This window comes from Leptonychotes weddellii, chromosome 2 (assembly GCF_054177405.1).
Source record: "Leptonychotes weddellii isolate Sample4059 chromosome 2, ASM5417740v2, whole genome shotgun sequence".
Lineage (NCBI taxonomy): Eukaryota > Metazoa > Chordata > Mammalia > Carnivora > Phocidae > Leptonychotes > Leptonychotes weddellii.
In genome coordinates, this window is record NC_138370.1 from 148156455 (window position 1) to 148168389 (window position 11935).

Consider the following 11935-nt stretch of genomic DNA (forward strand, 5'->3'; position numbering starts at 1 on the left):
GTCATTTAATCTTTAGAGAAAAGAAAAAAAGGAAAACTCTGCAGATCATCAGAGTGTTCATTGTTTAAATGCTAGTTATGAAGCAAAAGGATTTAGAGTCAGCCTCATTGGGTGGTGAACAGCTCAGAGGTCAGCAACCACATAAAAATGAACTTTTGATTTTTAGGAAGGGCTAAAGAGGGGGCTCCTGGGTGGCTCATTTGGTCGAGAGTCGCACTCTTGATTTCACCTCAGGTCATGATCTCACAGTCCTAGGATCGAGCCCCACATGGGGCTCCGTGCTCAGCGGGGAGTCTGCTTGAGAATTCTCTCTCCCTCTCCCTCTGCCCCTCCCTGCTGCTGGCGTGCTCTCTCTCTCTCTGTTTTTCTCTTGTGTGCGCGCGCGCTAAAATAATAAATAAATAAATCTTTTTTTTTTAGAAACAAGGAAGGGCTAAAGAACACCAGTCTAATATAACACATGGACCCATTCACTCTGGATAATTTAAAACTGCCTGCTTATGCTGCCTTATTGTTGAACTTCACCTTCTTTGGAATATGGCATTTGGATCTTCACATGCACCAAATACGATTCTTACTCCTTGCAATGAATTCTTCAACAATGTTGCCTTGTCTAAGAATAATATTGCTTCTGAGCAGTCCTATATATTGAGCCAAAACTATTCCACATGGAGAAAATATATCTGTGAAACCAGTTTTAGTTTCTAGGGAGTAGTCATAAGTAGAAAGGAGTTATTTTGTGGACAAGTTATATGTCTGTGTATATGTTATCCAATATATTGTAAGGAGCGCTGTATTGTGCACATAAAAACTTTATAGGCTTTGGCCTGGAAAGGGCCATGCCTGGCTGTTGAAAAAAATATTAAGAGCTCATTTGCTCAAAGCAATGGTCTAAGCATTTGTTAGCATTCAGAATATTACTATTAGCTGATCTTCTGAATGTTATGCCATGTGGGATTTCATTGGGACAGGATGTAAGCTTCTGGGACTACACTTGGTAGGATTTGGGGCAAAGGAATGAAGAAAAAGGGGCCTTGGTTATAATAAAAGCTCTTGTACTATTATTTATCAAGATTTTTAAAAAAACTCTGAATCCCCAGTGTATCACATTGAATACATTGCCTCTTACACAATAGGCTAAATGAATTGCCGGAGAACTGGGTCAACAAACTTGTCCAATGAGTAGAATTGCTGGAACACTGTTTAAAATGAGAGATGTCCAGACCCTTCCTTTGGTGGTGCTGATGCAGAAGGTCCAAAGCAAGGCCCAGGAATCTGGTTTGGACAAGCTCTCCAGGTGATGGGCAAGCTTGAGAAACTAGTGCAGTGGTCCCCAACCTTTCAGAAGAGGGCTCTGTGAGGGGTGCCATGGGGATAAGAAGTTCTCCCCATATAAGACCCTGGGGCAGAAGATGTGGCTGAACATCTAACACAGTGATGGCTTGTAACAGGCCCTCCATCAATATGTTATCAATTGAAAATAAGGTTACTTTTGGGAAATGAGTCTGTTCTCTCTCAACCTGAGGCATACAGGGAGAGGCAAACCATGCTCAGGAGACCGCTGGGTGACGTGGAATTAGAGCTGGAGGAGAGGGATCTCAAATTTTATGGCACCCACCTCCCTGACCTGGGGCAGCCTCACACTGTTTCACAGTAGGCTCATGTTACCTTTGGAACTGGGAAGCTTCTGAAGTCCAGTGACTTTAGAAGTTCCTCTCTTGGGGCACCTGGGTGGCTCAGTCATTAAGCATCTGCCTTCGGCTCAGGTCATGATCCCAGGGTCCTGGGATCGAGCCCCGCATCGGGCTCCCTGCTCAGCGGGGAGCATGCTTCTCCCTCTCCCCTCGCCCTGCTTGTGCTCTCTCTCACTGTCTAATAAATAAATAAATAAAATCTTTAAAAAACAAACAAAAAAGTTCCTCTCTTGATCTGTGCTCCACTGGAGCAACTTTTATCTGTCCAGCTTTTTCTGGGCTTCCAACGGGGAACCACCCCTCCCTCTGGTAGTCACAGTTTTTCTTTAATTATATGAATCTTACAAACATGGAGCCAGGCAGACCAAGTGGTCTCCTTCTAGTTGACTTTGCATATCTTTAAATCTAGCGGGTTTTGAAGATTGTCTCTCAGGGGGCTTGTTCCCTTCATTGTAATCTGACGGTAGATTGTAAGACATAAAATTGATTTAATAATAGCTTTTAAAGTGAGAAAATAGATACACTGGCTAGTTGAGAGATGCTAAAATGTAAAATTTGGTGTATTGTAGAATGGGAGAAAGGGGTTTCAAGCTATTGAGTGCACCATGCATTGTAGACCACTAATAAACGTTACTGACCCGATGGATGAATGGCAGAGATTTCTGGTCTCCTAGTGGGAGGATCTCTCATTGTAAGACAGTGGAATAATGCCAGAAAAGACCAAGCTTTAAGTCTCAGCCTACCTCTGAGGAGACTTTTTTAAACAAGAGAATCTCTCTGAGCCTTTCCTGGTTAATTAAATCCTCAGACTGGTAAAAACAAAAAAACAAAAACCAACCAAACAAAAACCCCTCTGTTTCCTTCACTGAAAGTGGGCTTCACAGTTCTCACCTCACCTGGTTGTTGGGAGGATTAAAACCAGACACGCGGTCTGCTTTTTTTTTTAAGATTTTTATTTTTTTTAACTAATCGCTACACCCAACATGGGGTTCAAACCTACAACTCCGAGATCAAGAGACTCGCTCTATTGACTGAGCCAGCCAGGCGCCCCAAACTTAATGTAGTGTCCAGCAAATAGCCAGTGTTAAAAATATGGCAAGTGAGGGGCGCCTGGGTGGCTCAGTCGTTAAGCGTCTGCCTTTGGCTCCGGTCATGATCCCAGAGTCCTGGGATTGAGCCCCGCATCGGGCTCCCTGCTCCACAGGAAGCCTGCTTCTCCCTCTCCCACTCCCCCTGCTTGTGTTCCCTCTCTCGCTGTGTCTCTTTCTGTCAAATAAATAAAATCTTAAAAAAAAAAAAATATGGCAAGTGATGAAAGGAAAGGGAACGGCATCAACTTTTGATTTGTTATGGTGGTCAGCAAAGAGGACATAGATCATTACAAGGCACAAAATATATTCAAACTTGAGATGGGCGAGGTGGGGGAGGGATTGCCGGGGCCACTCCGAGACTACACTGGGAGCCAGGAGACCCAGGAGACCCAGGGCATGTGTCATTCCATCTGAGGAATTGGTCATATCATGAGCTCCGATTAGTTGTAAAAATTCAACCCAGCAAGTACGCTTTGAGCTCTGTTGGTCAAATGAGGGTGGGAAGAGAGCTTGGGGCCACGTGAAATCTCACGCCTCTGGGACACCTGTGCCCTGGGAAAACAGAGACAGCCACAGGACAGAATTTCCATGCCCTTTCACTTTAAAGTCTGACCTGAGTGAGCGCTTCATGCATTTTAGGGATTTTCTGCACTTTTCGTGGAGGGGATTCAGATTCTGCAGGTGATGTGGGTGAAACCTTTCACTGTCAGCGACTCTGGCCATGTTAGGAAATTCCTGGCAACTCTGAAAATTCTCAGTGGTTGGGTTGTGTTTTGACAACATCGTTTCAGCTGACTGGTCTGGTTTTTAACTGTTGTGCCTCTGTGAGAGCCGGGGTAGAAAATGAGAACAGGGTACTGCCAAAGTTGAGTGCCTGGCTATGGGTGAATGATTCACAGACCTACTTGCTAATCCATCTAACATCTATCATAAATGTGACCAGAAAGAAAGTAAACATTAAAAATTGCTTGAAGTAGGGGCACCTGGGTGGCTCAGTCGGTTAAGCGTCTGCCTTCGGCCCGGGTCATGATCCCAGGGTGCTGGGATCGAGCCCCATCATCGGGCTCCCTGCTCCGCGGGAAGCCTGCTTTCTCCCTCCCCCACTCTCCCTGCTTGTGTTCCTTGTGTTCCCTCTCTCGCTGTGTCTCTTTCTGTCAAGTAAATAAATAAAATCTTAAAAAAAAAAAAAAACTGCTTGAAATACAGTTGGCCCTTGAACAAACGGGTTTGAACTGCATGGGTCCACTTATACGTTAATTTTTTCCCATAACAGTACAGTACTGTAAATTTCTTTTCTCTAGCTTACTTGATTATAGGAATGTAATATACATAACCTACAAAATATGTGTTAATTGTGTGTTATCGGTGAGTTTCAGTTCAACAGTAGGCTGTTAGTAGTTAAGTTTGGGGGGAGTCAAAAGTTATACGTGGATTGTTGGCCTTGTAGGGGGTCAACATCTCTAACTCTCTAACTCCCACGTTGTTTGAGGGTCATCTGTATATAGACTGAAGAAACACTGAGATCTATTTCATTTGTGGTTTGGTGTGCTTGAAAATTGGAGCTAGGGCATATTTTGTGTTGCTAGCAGGAATGAGGAATTGAGAAATCAGGACCAAGTGTTCTTTCTACCCAGTAATAAAGGGCCTGACTTAGCAAAACAAGAGAAATCCTGCTTTTGTGCCACCAAGAGTTTTCCTGATTTGGGTGGGACCTGAACGATGGCAGAGAGGATATTTCATGAAACCAGAAAGAACTTTGCTGAATTAAGAGTTTCTCTGCTCTTGTATTGGTCGCTTGCATGAGCAGAGTTAGAACCTATATTTTATATATTTAAATGACTCAGTCTTCCTGGGCACTCTTGACACATTAAAAAAAATTTTTTTTTTTTAGATAAAATTTTCAATGTTCACTTCAGATTTTCTCACTTGACACTCTCCTGCACTTTGGGGCTTCAGTTTAACCTTTTAAACAGGTTGAAAGTTAAATAAGAATAATAAAGTGAGGCAACAACTCAAAACCATAGGAAAAACACCGCCACAGGGCGGTATATGATGAACTGCCAGATAGAATTTTCCGGGCAGTAAGGCATTCGCAATTCACAGGTGACGGAAGGTCTTGTTTGTGTCTGAGGGTGAAGTGCTGGCCAACTCCTGGTTTTCTGTTGTGAAATTCTAGACTCTTCTAGACTCATTCATTCATTCAACAAATACACCTTGACCTACTAGGGTGTGTCAGGTGCTGTGCTACGTGCTAGGGGTACAGAAGTGAGCAAACGGGGGCGCCTGGGTGGCCCAGTCTGTTGAGCGTCTGACTCTTGGTCTCTGCTCAGGTTTCGGGATCGAGCCCCAAGCCAGGCTCTGTCCTCAGTGGGAGTCTGCTTGAGGGGTTCTCTCTCTGCCCCTCCTCCACTGTGCGTGAGCTTGCGCGCACTCTCTTTCTCTGTCTCTCAAATAAATAAGTCTTTAAAAAAAAAAAAGAAGTAAGTGAACGGGGAAGGGTCCTGCCCTCATGGAGCTTACATTCTGGTCAGAGACAGCCAGACAGTGAATAAATAAACCCATTTATGGGTTTACTAATTTACTAATTTATGGGTTTATTTACTAATTTATGTAAATAAATTAGTATTTAATTGCAGATCATGATGAGCCCTAGGAGAGAAAGCTTACATCAAGAAGTAAGAGAGAATGGGGGGAGAGGGGAACAATCAGTTTGGCGTGTTAGAAAAGGCTCCCCTGAGGAAGAAGTATTTGAACTGAGTTTACCCCAAGTAGGCAGTGGCAAGAATGGAGTTTACCCCAAGAATAGCGTTTACCCCAAGTACTTGTTGAAGTAAGACTATTGCTGGCCCACATTAAGTAGCATCCTTTTATTTCCATAAATAATTAGTTTGGAGGATAGAGATAAAAGCTAAAACACAGTTTATACTTGTTTTGCATTCTGGACATTAGGAAAAAGTCCATTTGTAATGAGCATATGCTTCCATGCATGCACAAACACACACACCTTTCCCACTTACACATTCTCCTGCTCACACCTCACCCACAGCTCTCCCATCCCACTTCATAGAGTAATTTTACAAAAGAATGTCGGAAAATCACCCCAGATCCTTAGCAGGTCTGCCTCAATGTTTCCCAGAAGCTCCTGGGGAGGCTTTCAGAGAGGTGAAACTTTTGATCGCCAAAAGCTTTGAATGCTTTCTTCCTCAATGTGACCATGACTTCCTGAGAAGTCCACTGTGCTCAGGTGACCGTCCCTGAGCTCTCATTAGCTGGAGTCTTCGCTAGTCCAGTTCGGACGTCATGCGTGACATCACAAGTTCACCCCGGCCCTTTGCCTTGCCGAACCCTGTTTCCTGGAGCTATATCAGGAAATAGTTGAGGTAATAATTACTTTTCAGCTCACACTGACATCACCGATTAGAGACAGGATAATATGTGGCCTCGAGCAGGACCTGCAGAATTAGACTGCCTGGGTTGGAGTCCCGGCGTTGCTGCTGCCTACCTATGTGGCCGCGGACAGCTCACTTCTCTGCGAGAGTGTAAGTCTGAGACATTGTCGCCTGACAGCCTGCCGGGTCAGATGTGTTTTTGGAATCTGGAATATTTCAGATTTTAGAAAGATAATATGTTGCAGGTACTCTGCTTAATGCTACTAGCCGGGTCTGGGGCAACATCCTATCATCAAACACATCACTGTTTCTCCAGCAAAGCCTGTGGATACTCAGACATATTGGAAGAAAGGTAGTCTTTAGAGTCTTGGTTCGAGTCCAGAGAGTCTAGATTTGGCTGCTAGATGACTTCTAAAACATACTTGGTTTTCAGAGCTGTAGTGTCTCCCTTAACAGGTGACGTGTATGTCGGGAGGATTCAGTGGAAAGACGTACGTGAAGTGCTGAGACCACAGGCACCCAGCAGGTGTGGCCTGTTACTATAAAGCCCACTTACTGTGATTATAAAGCCATTGTAGACTGAGTAGAAATTCGACCTACATGTCATTTTCTTCTCTTCTCCCTCCCAACCAATGGGCCTTGACTGTGTGCGAGGCACAGTGCTAGGTGCCGCAGGAAGACAGATGGCAAGCAGACAGGACCCCTGCCTTGCACTTCAGTCATGGCACCTGCGGCCACATACACTGCCCGCTCTTTGTCCTTTTTTTTTTTTTTAATGATTGCTTTGCCTATCCCTACTTTTTCCTAGGTATTTTCCATGCTGGGCTATTTGAATTCTGTTAGAATCAAACCATCCCCCAGATATACTGTTGTGCTTGGTACGTTGTCAAACTGCATTGTAAAAGGAGAGGGGACAGGAAATCATGACACGTGACCCATATAACTGGAAATGGTTCTCGGGCAGGAAATTGGAGTTGAGACAGTCACGAGAGGAAGTATAGTTCTGTTGAATGAGCACTGATGGCAGGACTGAGGGCAGTTGGTTACGCAAGCACACGCCTGCTGAGCGTATTCCATGTGCCAGGCACTGTGCTGGGGCCTGAGATTATAGAAGTGAACGTGGCAGGCGCTGTGCGTGCTTTAATGAGGTGTTGGCTGATGTTCACTGTTTCTGTGTGAGCCTGGAGAAACCAGCCAAACTCTCTGAGCCTATGTCCTTACCTTCAGAACAAAGGCCGGAGGGGCACCTGGTTGGCTCAGTTGGTAGCTTGTGTGACTCTTGATCTTGGGGTTGTAAGTTCGAGCCCCACATTGGGCTTAGAGATTACCTAAAAATAAGATGTTAAAAAAAAAAAAAGGCTGGAGTAGGTTGTAAGTTTTTTTAAAGCCCCATTTTACCTTCAAAAGTCTGTGGTCCTAAAGAATTACTGAACTGGCTTGCTGGTCAACCACTGTCCACCACTCTGGGATTCAAGTAAAGGCTAGGGACTTTTGTTGCAATAAGAGAGGCTTCATATTCAGGTAGACCTTAAGAAGGATTTGTTGTGTTGGAGCATGTTTCATTCGGGTTTATTATCTTTGCAAGCAGGGATGTTTCATTTCTCAAATAATGAGTATTGACTAGTTTTAGACTCTGTTTTAGGAGAGAAAGCCCCTTTTGTGGAGCTTATATTTCATTAGGGCACAGAGATAATAAAAAGTGATAAAAATGAATACATAATGTAATTTCAGATAATTATAAGTGCAAAGAAGAAAAATAAAGATAGAAAAAGAAGAGAGAGTGCAGGGTTGGTGATTGGAGGGATGTTTTCAAAGAGTGGTCAAGGAGGACTTCTTGGAGGAGGTGATATTAGAGCAGATACCTGAATCTAGTCAGAGAGAAAGCCAGACAGGAAAGTCTGGGAAAGGAAATTCCAGGCGGGGGTGACTATGAGTGCTGAGGCAGAGAGGTGAGGAAGAATTGGCAAGTTGAAGGAACAGCCAGGAGGCTGGTGGTGTGCCTAGAGGGAGAAAGGGAGTGGGAAAGGGGCAGAAGGGAAATAGAGCCATGCAGGCTCCTGGAGGGGAACCCTGGGAAGGACTTTGGATTTTATTCCAAGTGTAAGGAGAAGCCATTGGAAGGTTTTGAGAAGGGAAGTGACATGATGGGATTAAAAAAAAAAAGATTGCTGTACTAGAATATGGATTCAGCAGTCATTTATCAGGGGTTCGTGTAACCCTGGTGTAAGTTCATTTGGTCCAACCTGATACTACTACTGTATGTGGACGCAAATTTTAACAATTGAGATAATAGCATCTATGTTTGTATCTTTTCTCTCTAAATTCCTTTTACAAAAGGTCTTGTATGAAGATGGATTGCTTTCTAAAGGGGAAATGTTGCCATTTTTGAGTTAATTCTTGTACTATCTTTTATTATTTTTATTTTTTTGAGAGAGAGAAAGTGGGGGAGGAGGGGCAGAGGGAGAGGGAGAGAGAATCTTAAGCAGACTCCACTCTCAGCGCGGAGCCCGATGCAGGGCTCGATCTCCCAACCCTGAGATCATGACCTGAGCTGAAATCAAGAGTCAGACCCTTAGCTGACGGAGCCACCCAGGTGCCCCATCTTTTATCTTTTTCAGTGCAACTTTTGAAAAGTTAGGCTCTTCAGTCCTCCTTTCCTTCCTTCTTTCTTTCCTTCTTGTCTGCTTCTTGCTTCCCTCCCTTCTTTCTTTGAAACAGATGCTTTAATGTTTTCTAACACATCTAGATTCCCTGCATGCCCATGTTAATAGAAGCCCGTGTTTGGGTAGGGTGACTTGGCGGCGGCCATGGTTTTCTTTCATTGTACAAAGATACGTCGGGAATATTGTACAAAGGTGGTGGAACTGAAATTTTCAGTTCTGTTTTCTTGACACCCATCTTGTTTTGGCTTCTGGTACACGGATTCTGTGTTGCAAAAGTGAAAGTGCATACTAGAGTATGTTAAAGTTAAGCAACAATTTTAACTGCGACAAACGGTCTTTTGAACTTGGCAGCCTCAAACCGTATGTATTTTGTGGTAACCTTGTTTTCTTAGGTATTTAACACTCAGCTGTGATGCAGGCCCGTGATGCCCCGTGGACACTCTTATGGTGGAAGCGGCCTCATGCCCACCCTCAGTTCCCTTGAGAAATATCTGTGGCAGGCTGGGATTTGCTACCTAAGTTAGTAACTGTCCAGTTTGTGCTGAGATATATGTCAAAGCCACAAGAGGGCAGCTTGTGCAGTGAATCTGGGGGTAAAAAGTGCTGCTCTTCAGACAGGGCATAGCGAGGGGGAAGACTTCTGAATTGTTCAACATGTTTCTTGCATAAGGAAGCTCTTTTTACATTACTAGCCACCTTTGTCCGTTCAAAGAGACGATGTTTTTGGAAATTAAAAGATTGAAGGCAAGTTCTTTCACACAAATCTATTTTCTCCTCTTTGGACTAGGGATCTGTTTCCCCTTAAATGCCCCCTTTTCCCGGGTTTCCAGCCCTCTGTCTTTACTGAAATATAATGTACATATAATAAAATGCATGCATTTTTAGTGATATGTGGAACACATACAGCCGTGGATCCACTGCCCCAATTAAGATAAAGAAATGTCCATCTCTCTAGAAAGTTCTCTCACACCCCTTTGCAGTCAGTCTCCTTTTGCAGGTCCCACATCCCCTTGACTCTTTAATCTTTGAAAAATGTTTACCTGAGACAAAGTGTTTTTATAAATTTAAAGTAATGGAGATGCACAAATATTCAGGCTTGTCTAAGAGGTTGTGTGAGAGTTCTGGGGACGCCAAGGGAATCAGAGACAGCTCCTTTCCAAGGCAATTATCTAAGTTTTTACTCTGTGGTGTAGTTGTTGTTTTAACCTGGCTCATATTTACTGAGAGGGAGCACTGTTCTTAATTGCCCAGGCATTAATTATCCATTTGTTCTTTAAAGCTTATTTAGGCTTTCATAATAGCTAACATTTATTGCTCAAGAAATCCTCCCTCTAAGGGAAGTACCATTATCACCCATATTTACAGATGGGGAAACTGAGGTATAGTCACACATGGCTTTGATGGCTAAAAAGAATGAGTGGAGTTAGTTTCCTCATGTGAAATGTAAGATAAATGAAATTCAGAGTTTCTTAAGAAACACATGATCTCATTGATCAAAGTAGTTCCTGGCTTAAAAAAAAAAAAAAAACCAGCAAAAAACAAAAAACAGCGTTTCTCTTTACAAACATAATGTCCCTGGGCAGTGTCACCCATGGCCACGGTTGAACACCATGATGATTCCAATTCTGCCTCCCTGACCTTGACCACCAAGTATTCCTGTGTCTGTTTCGCTGGTTCCTGCCCTGATGGGTCACCTTGCCTGAGCGTCTTCTGCATTGTGGTCAGAGCGATCTTTCCAGCATGCAGTCCCAGTAATGTCACCTTCCTGAAGAAAACTCTCCAGTGTTCACTGTGCAATAAAATGTGAGCTCCTGGTTCCTGGCCTTGTTAGCTCTATGCCCTGCTACTCTCTGTGGCCCACCTTCAGTCCAGCTACTTGTCATTCTCCAACAATGCTGTGCTCTCCTGTCCCCACAACCCAGGGACTGGCTGTTCCTTCTGTCGGGAAAATGCCCTCTCCTGCTCCATTATCCCTGTCTGCCAGACCCTCAGAACTTGGCTCTTACCTTCCTCGATTAACCTTTACAGAGTTGGAATCGTCCTCTTCCCACTCTCCCCTTGCCCCTGTGTCACATTAGTTTATAATGGTCTCCTCCCACCTCTGTGCATTTCAAGCCTAGCTCAGCACCTGGATTCCCCATCCAGACCTTTCTGTACCATAGAAGCAGAGAAGACGCCTATCTTACTCACCACTGCTCTGCCCGGTGTCCGGCATAGAGCCTGCCCTGTAGTAGGTGTTCAGTGAATATTTATCGAAAGCATGAACAGTGGGTGTTTTTAAATGTCAGATTGCAGTGGGTTAGCCCAGGTATTGCAAACCGAAGGGTCACCAGCATAATCAAGCCATGGACATACTTTGTATGGCCTCCCAGTATTTTTAATACCTGTAGATAGAGGCTGCTGTCTCCTGTTCACCACCGTCCACCCTACTCCTGTTTCTTGCTCTTAGTGTACTTCCCTTATATGTACCTGCCTGGTCCTGGGACAGAAGGTGGAGGGGTGCAGGGAGGTATTAGTTAGCTAGGGCTGCTCTAACAAAGTACCACAGACTGGGGGGCTCAAACAACAGATATGTATTTTCTCACAGTTCTGGAGTTCTGAAGGCTGGAAGTCCAAGATCAAGGTGTCAGCGTGTTTGGTTTCTTCTGAGGTTTCTCTTCTTGGCCTGCAGACGGCCGCCTTCTTGCTGTGTCCTCACGCGGTCATCCCTTGGTCTGTGTGGATGTGTCCTAATCTGCTCTTATGAGAGCATCAGTCATATTGCATGAGCGCCCACCCATATGAACTCATTTAACCTTAATTATCTCTGTAAAGACCCTGTCTCCAAATACAGTCACCTTCTGACATACTGGGGGTCAAGACTTCATATGAATTTGGGTGGGTGGGGAGGACACTTCATCTCATAACAGGCAGAAACACAAACTCTCAACTACTGTGGTCTCTCCTGGGTGTCTGATGCGCGTTTTGTAACAAGGTAATAAAGGCGAAGGCAGGAACCATCAGAGAGCAGTTTGCTCACCAAGGCAGAATCGGGATGGACACATCGTGCACCTGCTCAGACACCTGATCTCCGTTACGATCACTTTGATCTTGGGACC

At 44.4% G+C, this 11935-nt stretch overlaps 1 long non-coding RNA gene across 1 annotated transcript in view; it reads left to right on the forward strand.

Moving 5' to 3' along the window:
* The window catches only part of LOC145720286 (uncharacterized), a 61888-nt gene extending 51586 nt beyond the window's left edge, over positions 1-10302 (forward strand). Inside the window, exon 3 of the long non-coding RNA XR_014143206.1 lies at positions 421-10302. This is a non-coding gene — a long non-coding RNA (uncharacterized LOC145720286). The remainder of the gene's footprint in view (positions 1-420) is intronic.
* The last annotated feature ends 1633 nt before the right edge of the window (positions 10303-11935 follow it).